Below are 12,671 nucleotides of genomic sequence, written 5' to 3' on the forward strand. Positions count from 1 at the left end.
ACAAGTAATGTTGACTAATTTGCATTCAAGGATAACATTTATAATTAGAAGTTTTAAGAAGTAAACCTATCATTTATAAAAGTTATAGAAACTGTGATGTAGACACTATGAAATGAATCATGGAAGCTATAGTTTATGTGGCCTTTTAACATAGATTGAAGAACCCATAATGATCATAAGACAACCAACAGGGAAGATAATTGAAGTATATGCATCAACATCAGTTATGGAAAATGAAGAAGCAGAGAAATTCTACAAAGAACTTGATAAGTCCCCTTCAACATAAGCTGGGGAAATATGGCTCAAAATCAAAAAGCAAAAGTCTAAAATGTTTTTGACTATTGAAACACATCTATAAATCATTTAAAAAACCCCACAGAAGTTGATAAGCATGGAAATTGATAATATCACAAAGAATGAAAATGACTATATCTAAATAGGCAATAAACAGGTTACTAGATTGGAACAGTGTGCACTCAAAATACTTGATTTCTTAAATGTAAAAAAAAATCAAATTGGATGAAAGGATAAGTATGAGAAGATATGACATGAAATTAAAATGACTCCAACCAGATCTATTTGAACAAGATGTTTACGATAAATAAGAAATGACAAAGGAACAAACTAGTATTATCACTATTGCTTATCACTCCTCAACTGATGTAAAGTTGTTGCTACAATGAAAAGGTTAGCAAAGCCTAGAAACTGTTTGGGTCAACAAACATTAAAACTGCTTTAAAAAAAAAAGACATTCACCAAGAGCACATTAGTTCAGAATAAAATTTCCTTTGCAAAATCTTATGGAGGAGAAATGTGGAAAATTATCAACAACATTGCCTCTTAAAACAGTAAGAATTGGTGGAAGGAAAACAGCTTTCCAGAAAATTTGGTAAGAGACTTGTTTAATTCAGATTTTTTCATAGAAAATTTAAAGATAATATTCTATGGAAGACAACATATGAAAAATGGAAAATATTTGTCAACATTTCTATAACTATTTTCTCCATCATTGACAAAAGAGCCATCTGTGCTTGGACTCTAACATCATAGTTACTATTGTTCTGCATTGTGAAGAGCAAATGATATTTTAAAATGAGAAAAGCAGCTGGACTAGATCAAATATGAACAGAGAATGTATATGCTGAAAGCAAAACCATTTTTTGAGTGGTGAAGGATGAATTCTTCAAATATTTGAAAGCAAGGAACATTCTGAACCAGACAAAACCAGTCATTACTACTGAGAAAAGACATAGAGCATTGGTATTTCTGAAGTGGTATGCCTAGTCTCTCTCCTTTGCAAAATCTGTATGAGATAATCTACAAACATATTCAGAACATCTAACAAAAATTTGAGAAAGGAATAGTCAGACTTTCACAAGTGATCTTCTGCAGGAGACTACAAATTGAGAGCCACATAACTGCTGAAAGGTATAGAGAATATGAGGTCCCAGTATGTTGAGTATTTTTAAAAGCATTTGGTTCAGTAAAGCAAAATACAGTCCTACAGTTTAACATCCTTTAACATAGGATGCCCTATGCAAAAGTTAAAATCATATGAGGTTCCTCAAAAGGTGAAATAGAGATATCTTTGTTCAATGATCTGATTCTTGATATTGTTAGGTATAAAACAAAGAAATTTTTGCTCATCAAATATACTTGCACTCTCATGGTGGATTTCCAGACTAGAGTCCAAATAAAAGAGGGATTTCCTATAAATGGAGATGCTCCTGTTTGTGGATGTGAGTTTGTGGTGATTATATATGGTCCCAAAACATGCCATAGTCTCCTCAAATGAGATTCACAAACAAGAGTTTGACATAACAATTCACAGAAGAAAAGCATACACACACATAGTATATTTCTTTTTTTTTACACAGATTATAAATGTATTTATTGCTTGAGATGGAGCTCACAAGCTGGAACAGTGAGGCAGGGTCCACATCTGTTCAAAGCCCAACTGGAAAGAGTGAGATATTTATACTTTTCAAACAAAGGAAGGCAGAGAAATGGAGGAGAAAAGGTGGGAATTTGGGCAGATCCCAGAAAGGAAGGAGAGAGGAAGCTACATTCACAAAGGGGAGGGAGAGATCCAGGAAACTGGGGGAATGAGGTGTCAGAGCTGTGGCCCTTTGATACACAAATCAGAAGGAGGCATTCTTGATGATAAGCAGTCCACAGTTCAAAGCTTGAGCATAGACAATAAAAAAGGGGTTATCTCTAAAAACCATGAAACAGGATGTGTCTGAGAGCCCTATAACCAACAATTAAGGATGTCTCTGAAGACAAGGATGTCTCTTAAAGGTCCATAAACCACCAAATAGCTCAGGATCTGCTTCAAAGCTGGCATGAGCTTAATTGTCTTTGGAATTGCTGATTTTATGCACACCCAGTTGAATCTACTCTCAGTTACCACAAAGGATTGTTGGTACGTCAAGGCACTCTATACAAGCAGTCTTCATACAACTCTTCTTGGTTACCTGGATAATGGGGGGGGAGGGGCTCAAGCAAATCAAGGTTGTTAGCATATCCATTTTCACACTATCATACTTCAGTATCTACCTCCCAGGGTTGTTTTGCTATCACTTTACGGCTTATAAAGCACTTTACACGTATCTGATTTATTCCACACAACCCTGAAAAGTAGATACATCCATTATTATTTTCCCCATTTTACAGATGAGGAAAAGGAGACTGAGAAAATATGAAATGACTTCTCCGAGGTCACAGAGATATTAAGCCTCTAAGGCAGAATTTGAATGCAGGTCTTCTTGAATCCAAGTTCAATGCTTTTATCAACTGCACTACCTAACTGCCCTAGAACAGAAGGAGATGTAGAGGGAACATAGACAAACAGGACAGGTTTTGGAACTAATTTGCCAAATTTAGCATATAAAGCATACTTATCCAGACTATAGAACACAGCTGGTTGAGCAGCTCAAATATATCTTAGATAGATACTGCAGATGGCCAAAGAATTAGGCCAAGGATGAAACAGGAGAAATAGGGAACCTGGGCTGCTTTTTGGAAGTTGTGCACTATGCCAATGATCCCAAGCTTCTGAAAACTAAAGCCTATCTTATTGATGCTAGCATTCTTTTTCCAATACAATATAATTGGGTCATGAAATAATACATTCTCTGAAGATCTAAAATTCCAGGTTACTCAATGGGGCAAGGGAGTGATATATGGTGGGAGTAAATATGTTATAACATATCAATGACAATTTACTTGTAAGAAGTAGCACAAAATCTATCGAGGAGCTGTATGACTGAAAAAGTGAGAGACCAGTTTTGTAAGAAGAGTGAGGGTTACCCACAAAATGCTAAGATCCTGAGATGAAAGATCCCAGTATATCAGGTGAACCTTCTGTGGAGGATTTGTGGAAGGATATGGATGAGGTTCTGCATACATGGTCTCTGATTTGCACCATTAGTAGCAGTAACCATATTAATGAGATCACAGATCAATTTAAGACTTAGGCAAATTAATTATAGCAGTGATATTTGGAAAGTCCCTTTCCACCATCTCCACCTATGCTGATCCTATCCATTCTTCCAGGTATAGATCAATTACATTTTCCTTTATGCAATTTTCCCTGACTTCCATCCCCATGTTATAGCCAGAAATAATAACTTATCTTCTCAGAATTCCCACAGTATTTCTAGTTATTTCTCTTAATGCCATCTCTCTCCATTAGGCTACGAGTTTCATGAGGGTCATAACTCACTCATCATTGTATCTGTTGCATGTGACCTACCAAAATTCTTTCCTTGTAGAAGTTGTTCAATGAGAGTTTTATGAATGAATGAAAATGTGTTTTCTAATCATATTATAAAATTCATTATTTCTGTGGATGTTACCTATAGATTATTAAACAAGCTTCAGTTAAAGGGAATGTACCAATCCTGACTTGCTGTCCCATTTTCTTTTTTTTCTTAAAGATTTTCCACAATCCTATCTTAGACTTTGAGGTCTAATTTGGTTAGAAACCTGTGGACCCTGTTCACTGAACCATTCCTGAATATGTCATATGCAAAAAAAAAAATGGGATTAACACAATCATTGAAAGACAAAAGTATTTAATTAAAAAGTTCCCTAAGTATAGACAATAAATCCAACAATTCAGGTCCATGACAAGACCTCAGAAAATGTATATTTTCTGAACCTGTAATCCTCCCATGAAATACTGACATTGATAAAGAAAAGTAATATTTCCTTAAATGTGCAAGTGGGATATGGTTTTAATTTTTGAAAACATTGATATTAGATTTAAAATTGAAGTCATAGTTTAACATAGAGGTATAATTTCCACTTCGCTATCTGGAGCAGAGAAAAGAACTAATGAAATATAAGAAATATTGCATAAGCTTTTTTTTTATTTAAAAGCAAGAGGGAACATAAAAGTTTTATGATTAGTGTTGCCTCTCAATTGAATCCTCCAAGACAATAATTATTGCCTCGCTTTAAAATGTCAAAAGATCCTTAGTTTTATCAGTCCATGATTTTACCAATGTTAATTAAAAGCTTCCCATGCCTTTTTATCCTGGGCAATTTTTATCCAGCAGTATACATTACACAAATTCTCTATAGGGGGAATCCCCAAACATACCAGAGGTTTTGTTCCCATTATTTTAGTATGCTAGGGGTACTAATATAGTACTCATATAGTATAATACTGTCTATCTCTTATCTCTCATTCTTACTACATAACCTATTCATTTCTTTTTTTCCCTAATGTATTCTTTCAGTTGCACTTTTTTTATGCTGTGGCTCTCATGGAAACTATTAATAATGCCTTTTCTATGTATCTTTCCATGGACCTTTGAATAACTTACAATTTTAATTATTTTAAGATTTTAGTAATTCATGAATCAAAACCATCACTAGGAGAGATATTAATATTAAACAAACGGACTTTTGCTTCTTCAGATCATTTGGAATCATTGAAAGTATTAAGCATTTTTGCAAGCACTATCTAATCTGATTTCTTACTCTGCTATTCAAGACCTAGTTCATTATACATTTGCAACATTCAGGATTCAAGATTCTTGGTCTCAATTATACATTATTGTCTGGGTACTGTGTATTTTTCATCCAATCTATTTTTCTAGTGCTAATCATTAAACCAGTCTCCATGGTACTTCCTTAATTTCACTGAATGTTTTGTGCTGTTTTGGGACTTGATGCAATTGATAATAATGCCATCAGCAAATACATATGACTGGAGTAACATGCCATTGATAGAGAATCCTCCAATTTGTACAGGATACTTATATAATATTATTGACAAGCACCTGAGGTAAGCTTATATCTTTTTGTTTTATATCTCTCTTGATGTAAATATTTAGTGGATTATTGATCAAAGTTATGTTCATATCTGTCATTGTGTAAATTATGATTTAAACACATGCATGAAGGACTCCTTGTCTGGAGTTGCCTTCAAGTATGCATTTTGTTCTTCCAAGTCAAATTCTTTTAGAAAAATCAATAAATAATAAACACATCAGAAGCTTGTTTTTATATCTTTCATTCCATTGTGTGGCCATAAAAATGTGAACTGATGTAGAAAATCATCTGCAAAAAGCTAGCCTATTCCCACTTCAACATTTTTTACTGTGATAACTGATGCATTCATTGAACATTCTCAAGAATTGTTTTTGTTTTTCTTAAAAAATAAAGCAAGGACATAGTTCACTGTTCGTTTCTGCTTTCTCAGTCACCATTATTTTTGGTGATCATTTCCATTTTTAATTGTCTTCTCTGATGTCTTAAAACTGGATTCCTGAGTGATTTATTTTGCATAGTGCTAAACCTGTGATTTCTCTTTCTCCTGAATTTAATTTTGCTGTTTTGTGAGATAATATTGCTCATTATCCTTTGTTCTTACCATCTTTAATGATTTTCTAATATCCTTATACCTTAGGTTACTTAAAACACTTAATAGCTCTATCTAATTTCCTCAAGTCTCTCCCATACCCACTTTCACATTAAAGTTACTGAATGCACATTTTTTATATAGTTTGGGGTATATTGTCAGGTTCTTTATATGATTTATCTTTATTTTTGTCCTATGAAATAGAAGTTGCCACATAAATTGAAATTATTATCTTACTACATGGGATCACCCTATTCATTAAACTCCAGTGGTTCTCTATTATCTCCAGAATCAAATATAAAATCCTCTGTTTGGGTTGCAAAGGCCTTTACAACCTGGTCCCTCACTACCTTTCCAGTCTTTATCTACTTCCTATCTCTCCACATACTCTGGTATAATTGCTGGTCCTCCCACACACTCCATCTCTTGACTCCAGGCATTCTTTTCCTGACTGTTGCCCATGCCTGGAATTCTCTCTCTGCTCGTCTCTACCTCCCTTTCCTGTGATATTTTCTCCAGTTTAGCCTGTATATCTTGTTTGTGCACAGTGGCATGTGTGTTGTTTCTTTCATTAAGCTGTGAACTCCTTGAAAATGTGGGCTGTTTTTTTTTTCCCCTTTTGTGTTCCAAGTACAGTACCTCCACTTGTTCACGCATAGTTAATGGTGAGCATTGCAAGATGAGATAACCCAGTAGCCTGTGACAGTATTTCTCTTTTTTATTTAAAAAAAATTTTTGGAGGCAATTAGGCTTAAGTGACTTAGTCAGGGTCACACAGATAGTAAGTGTCTAAGGCTAGATTTGAACTTGGGTCCTCCTGGCTCCAGGGCCAGTTCTCTGTCCACTACACCACTTAGCTGCTGTTCTTTTTTGAAAACTCAGTGGAAACCATCTTTACCCGCTCTTTGAGTCATGTCTATGAGAAGAACTACTTCTTTATGTCTTTTGATGCAGTAGATAGAACTGTGAGATTAGAGTCAGGAACACGAGTTCAAATCCAGGCTCAGATACTTCCTAGCTATGTGGTATGGGAAAAGTCACTTAATCTCTGTCTTACTGTGTTTTCTTAACTGTAAAATGGGGATGATAATAAGGCCTACCTCCCAGGGTTTTTGTGAGGACTAAATGAGATAATATTGGTAAAGCAGTTAGCACAGTCCCTGGCACATAGTAGGAGCTATGGGGAATATCATTGTGGACCTGGATCAGTGCATTAAGATGTCAACTCTTTGATATCAACCACTAAACGTACCAACAGTTGAGTCCACATTGGCAGGCGATCTAAACCCTTGATAATTCCTAGCTTCCCCTACCTTCTTTTTCACTACAGTGCTATCATCATTGTGAATGAAGAAGGAAACAATACAGACCTGGAATATCACTTCGTATTTTTGTTTCTTGGGTGCCTGGAGCTAAAAAAGAAAAATCACCTTGTGGACACCTTCTGGTGATTAGCATCTTTGTATTGAGGCCAACTTGTCCTCTACCAAGAGACCCAATCCATCACATGGCTTCTATCTGAAGCACTTCCAGCTGGGTTAAGACCTGCCAGATACTGACTATTACTGGCATAACATTGGAGAAGACAGAGTCACCTCCATGCCCTGACAAAGCAAACATGAGGAGTTTTGTAAAGAAATAATTATCAAATAAGTCCTCAATCTATGAACTTCTCCTGTACCCCATTGTGGCACAGAAGTGATTTTATATTCTCAAAGTCATAGAATGGTTGTAGTTGGCAGATGGAACACAAGCAAGTACTCATATACACACAGATTCAATTGCATATGCCTAAAATGTTGGAGCAGTGTCAAATAACTAAATTATGAGCTTACCATGTAGTCAAGATGTCTGTTCCAAGCTCTTTCCCCAACCCACAAATGAATATTTTTTTCTCAGAACTAAGCATAGAAAAATGATAGAGAAGCAGCATCCTTCTCATTCCTTTCCCTCTTTCTCCTCCCCCCAAACCTGAGGCATTCTAAGGAGCAATTTTTAAAATGTGATATGATGATATGAGAGATTGCTTCAAGACTGTTTGACTAGGAGTAAAATAAGGTACCCACGATAAATTTTTAAATCTATGTATCGCTATAATAAAGTAAAACTAACAAAAAATAGGAAATTAAATCAGAAGCCGTCTTCCAGGTATAAAAATGTATTCCATTGATGGCAAAACCTCTTAGTCCCAGGCTGGCCTCATCAGTCATAGATAGACGCAGAAACAGAATATGAAAAATGATCTTTACTTAGGGGGACTAACCACGATTACCAAACACACACACACACACACACACACACACAAACACACACATACACATAAATACAGCCTCTTAGTTTGAGTTTGTTATATCTGTAATATATTCTTCTGTTTATTAAATGATCGAATCTATATGTTCCTGTTCGTAAATTTTCAAACAATTCAAGATCTATCCAAGCTCAGAATGTATGATCCTCAAACTTCTTCCTCTTGATAGAATGTAAGCGGTTTTGTTGTTTTTTGTTTTTAAAAATCTAAGTTTCTTGAAAGCAGGACATGATTAATTTTTGTCTTTGTATTCCTAGCACCTAGCACCATGCTGGGCACATAGTAGGTTCTGGATAAATGTTTGTTGGATGATTGATTTCAGTTGCAGAACACAACCCAAAAGGCCATGGCTGACTTAGTTTGTATAAAGATTGAGGTGTTACTTTGCCCCAAATGCCATATGCCAAAACATATCAAATTAATAACGTTTAAGGCACTGGGAAGAAGGGGAAGGAATGCTGGTAGGAATTACAGTAGCACTAAATTACTTGTGTTGGGGGCCAGGGAGAGCCTTACTTTATAGATTAACAATATAATAGTCTTTTACAGTGTGTAGTTATGTTTTGGAAAAATCCATTTAATAAGCTATTTTATATTGGAGTTCTACTCCATTAGATTTGAAGGCTGCTGCAAGAGGCTATAGAACATTGGCAGCTTTAGGAGAACACAACAATCTAAGAAAACAGTAGTCACTGCTTATCCATGGTCTAAGTGAATGAATAGAGTACAGCAGCTGCCTAATTTTATTCCTAGCAAAGTGATTCCCTACTGTAATTCATGGATTTTTGCATTCCAGTTGGTGCTTTAAGTATTAATATCAACAACTCCATATTTCTGTAGTGGATCTTGGAATCTCAGATTCAGAACTAGAAAAGATCTTTGAGATTATCTCTGGTTCAATCTCTTCTTTTTATAGAAGAGGAAACTGAAGCCCAGATAAATTAAATGCTAAACAGCCAGGATTTGAATTGGATTTTTCTGACTTTAAATCCATTTTTCTTTCCATAGCATCATTCTTATTACTTTCCATTAGTATAATACTGGTGTTTTGGAGGTTGTACAACTCCTATTATCCCTATTTAACAAATGGGGGAACTGATAGGAAGTAAAAGACTTGCCCAGTCATGGGACCCCTGGGATTTTAACCTACATCTCTTGGGTACAAATTCAGTATTTTTTCACATCTTTCCACATGCTACAGTACTTTGATGTGATGGTATCTTTTAATCAAGTATACTTCTGTATCTTGTCATAAGAAAATAATCTGTTATTTTGATTCTTTTGCTTTACTTACTCACAGCTTAATGAAGAAAAAATAGCACCACCGCCATGTACATTCACTTAGATGTGTTTTTGTTTTTTGATCAAAACATTACATTGGGTTCTGGAGTAAGTTTGTTAGTCAAGTGCTCCTCCACTATGAAAATCCCATTAGTTGTTTCATTTTAGCTTAAATGATATGAACAAATTACTGTTTTGTGGAAGGAATCTTGTGGCTTAGAGAATACTAGTTTTGAGGCCCAGAAGTCAGACCACTATCAGCAATTATGAAAAGGAAATTGAGCCCCATTTTTGTTCTTCCATAGATGCCTCTGAATCCCTTAGTTTTCTAAGTATTTTTCAATCAACATCTATGGCCCTGCAGTCTACATATCAGGCTCTTCTTATATGTGAAAAATTCAGCTGTTGAGTAAGCTTAAGTGGTTCAAAGCACTGTGGCATAATAGTTGTAATACCAGATTGGTTGGTCAGTCTGTTGCATTAACTAGCATTGTGACCTTGGACGACTTATTTTATTTCTCTGGGCTTCAATCTTTTCACCTTTAAAGTGGGAAAGACATTTGTTGTTCGGTCACGTCCAACTCTTTGTGACCCTATTTGTCCTTTTCTTGGTAAAGATAATGGAGTGGTTTGCCACAGATGAGGAAACTAATGCAAATAGGGTTAAGTAACTTGCTCAGGGTCCTATAGCTAGTATGTGTCTGAGGTTGTATTTGAACTTAGGTCTTCCTGACTCCAGGCCCAGCACTCTATTCATTATGCCACCTATCTGCCTGGAGAAAGGTATAGTCTAGTGTCAGTTGTGCTACGAACTAACTATATGACTTTTGACCTCATCTTCAGATGGGGGCTGGATCTGGTTGATCCCTAATCTCCAGAGTCTTTTCCAACTTTATATACAGGTTGTGACTCCATAATCATTTATCCTGGGAAAAGAATTGATGCCTTCTTTGTGCTTGGCTGCTATGAAGGTAGTGTGGTATGGTCTAAACAGGGCAATGGAGATAGGAAAATCTAGGTTCGTTTGAACCCTGCCTTTGATGCATACTGGCTAGTTGACTATGTGTAACTCATTTAACCTTTTAATCCTCTGGACAATTATCCAAGATTCTAAGTTACAAAGGAAATATAGATCTGCATTTTTGCGGAAAATAAAATTCTAGAGGGGTAGAGCCAAGATGGTGGAGTGAAAGCAGTGACTTGCTTGAGCTCTCTCCCAAACCCCTCCAAATACCTGTTAAAATATGGCTCTAAAGTTCTAAAGCAGCAGAACCCACAAAAAGACAGAGTGAAACAAATTTCCAGCCTAAGACAACCTGGATGGTTGATTGGAAAGGTTTATTGCGCCGGACAGGGGGAGGAGCGCAGCTTGGCGTGGATGCGCAGGCCGCGGCACACCTGCAGCAGGCCTCAGAGGACTGAATTGTGAACAGCTGTGGCGGTTTCCAGACTTCTCAACCCAGGAATGCCAAAGACAACTTAGAAGGTCAATGGGAAAAGTCTGTGACTGTGGTGAGAGAAGAAGCTTGATCTCAGCCACAACTCCTGAGCACAGGCCGCGGCTACCTCCTGAGCTTCCGGCCCACAGACTGAGGGGGAATCGAGTGCCTGATCAGAGGGGGATTGCAGGGATCTCTTTGCCAGTGCTGAGGCAGGAATCTCTTGCTTTGCCCGTGCTTGGATCTGGGTCACCATTCTGAGGGGTAGTCATGGGGCGAGGAGGAGCTCTGGTGTGGTGGAGCTTGTAGTGGTGGTGGAGAAGAAACACCTTGCCCCATATCATACCACCTTGGAAGAACTGAAAATTTACAGGTCCCTAGAAGTATCTCTGAAAACAGCTGTATAAACCCCCAAAGCTTGGGACAGTACATTCTCCACATTAGAAGCAGACTCTTACCTTAACAAAGAGTTTAAAACTCAAGTAATTGGCCAGGATCATGAGTAAGCAGCACAAAAAGAGTCAGACTATATTATCTTACTTTGGTGACAAAGAAGATCAAAACATACAACCAGAAGAAGACAACAAGGTCAAAGCTCCTACATCCAAAGCCTCTAAGAAAAATATGAATCAGCCCCAGGCCTTGGAAGAGCTCAAAAGGGATTTTGAGAAGCAAGTAAGAGAAGTAGAGGAAAAACTGGGAAGAGAAATGAGAGTGATGCAAGAAAATCATGAAAAGCAAGTTGATAGCTTGCTAAAGGAGACCCAAAAAAAAACTGAAGAAAATAACACCTTAAAAAATAGCCTAACCCAAATGGCAAAAGAGGTCCAAAAAGCCAATGAAGAGAAGAATGCCCTAAAGAGCAAAATTGGACAAATGGAAAAGGAAGTCCAAAAGATTACTGAAGAAAATACTTCCTTAAAAATTAGAATAGACCAATTGGAAGCTAGTGACTTTATGGGAAATCAAGACACTGTAAAACAAATCCAAAAGAATGAAAAATTAGAAAACAATGTGAAATATCTCATTGGAAAAACAATTGACCTGGAAAATAGGTCCAGGAGAGAGAATTTAAAAATTATTGGACTATCTGAAAGCCATGATCAAAAAAAAAGCCTAGACATCATCTTTCAAGAAATTATCAAGGAAAACTGTCCTGATATTTTAGAACCAGAGGGCAAAATAGAAAATGAAAGAATCCACTGATCTCCTCCTGAAAGAGATCCCCAAAGGAAAACTCCTAGGAATATTGTAGCCAAATTCCAGAGTTCCCAGTTCAAGGAGAAAATATTACAAGCAGCCAGACAGAAACAATTCAAGTATTGTGGAAACACAATCAGGATAACACAAGATTTAGCAGCTTCTATATTAAGGGACCACAGGGCATGGAATATAATATTCTGGAGGGCCAAGGAGATAGGATTACAACCAAGAATCACCTACCCAGCAAAACTGAGTATAATCCTGCAGGGGAAAAAATGGTCATTCAGTGACATAGAGGACTTTCAAACATTCTTGATGAAAAGACCAGAGCTGAATAGAAAATTTGACTTTCCAATACAAGACTCAAGTGCAACATGAAGAGATAAACAGGAAAGAGAAATCATAAGAGACTTATTAAGGTTGAACTGTTTACATTCCTGCATGGAAAGATGATATTCATAACTCATGAGACCTTTGTCAGTATTAGGGTAGTTGGAGGGAAAAAAATTATATGTATGTAGATAGATAGATAGATAGATAGATAGATAGATAGATAGATAGATAG

The 12,671-nt window shown here is 36.5% G+C and overlaps 1 protein-coding gene across 2 annotated transcripts in view; it reads left to right on the forward strand.

The window, feature by feature from the left end:
- Nucleotides 1–12,671, forward strand: part of UNC13C (unc-13 homolog C) — a 669,423-nt gene that overhangs the window by 144,214 nt on the left and 512,538 nt on the right. The window lies entirely within an intron of this gene.

Source organism: Vombatus ursinus, unplaced genomic scaffold, assembly GCF_900497805.2.
Source record: "Vombatus ursinus unplaced genomic scaffold, bare-nosed wombat genome assembly UNPS02014848.1, whole genome shotgun sequence".
Lineage (NCBI taxonomy): Eukaryota > Metazoa > Chordata > Mammalia > Diprotodontia > Vombatidae > Vombatus > Vombatus ursinus.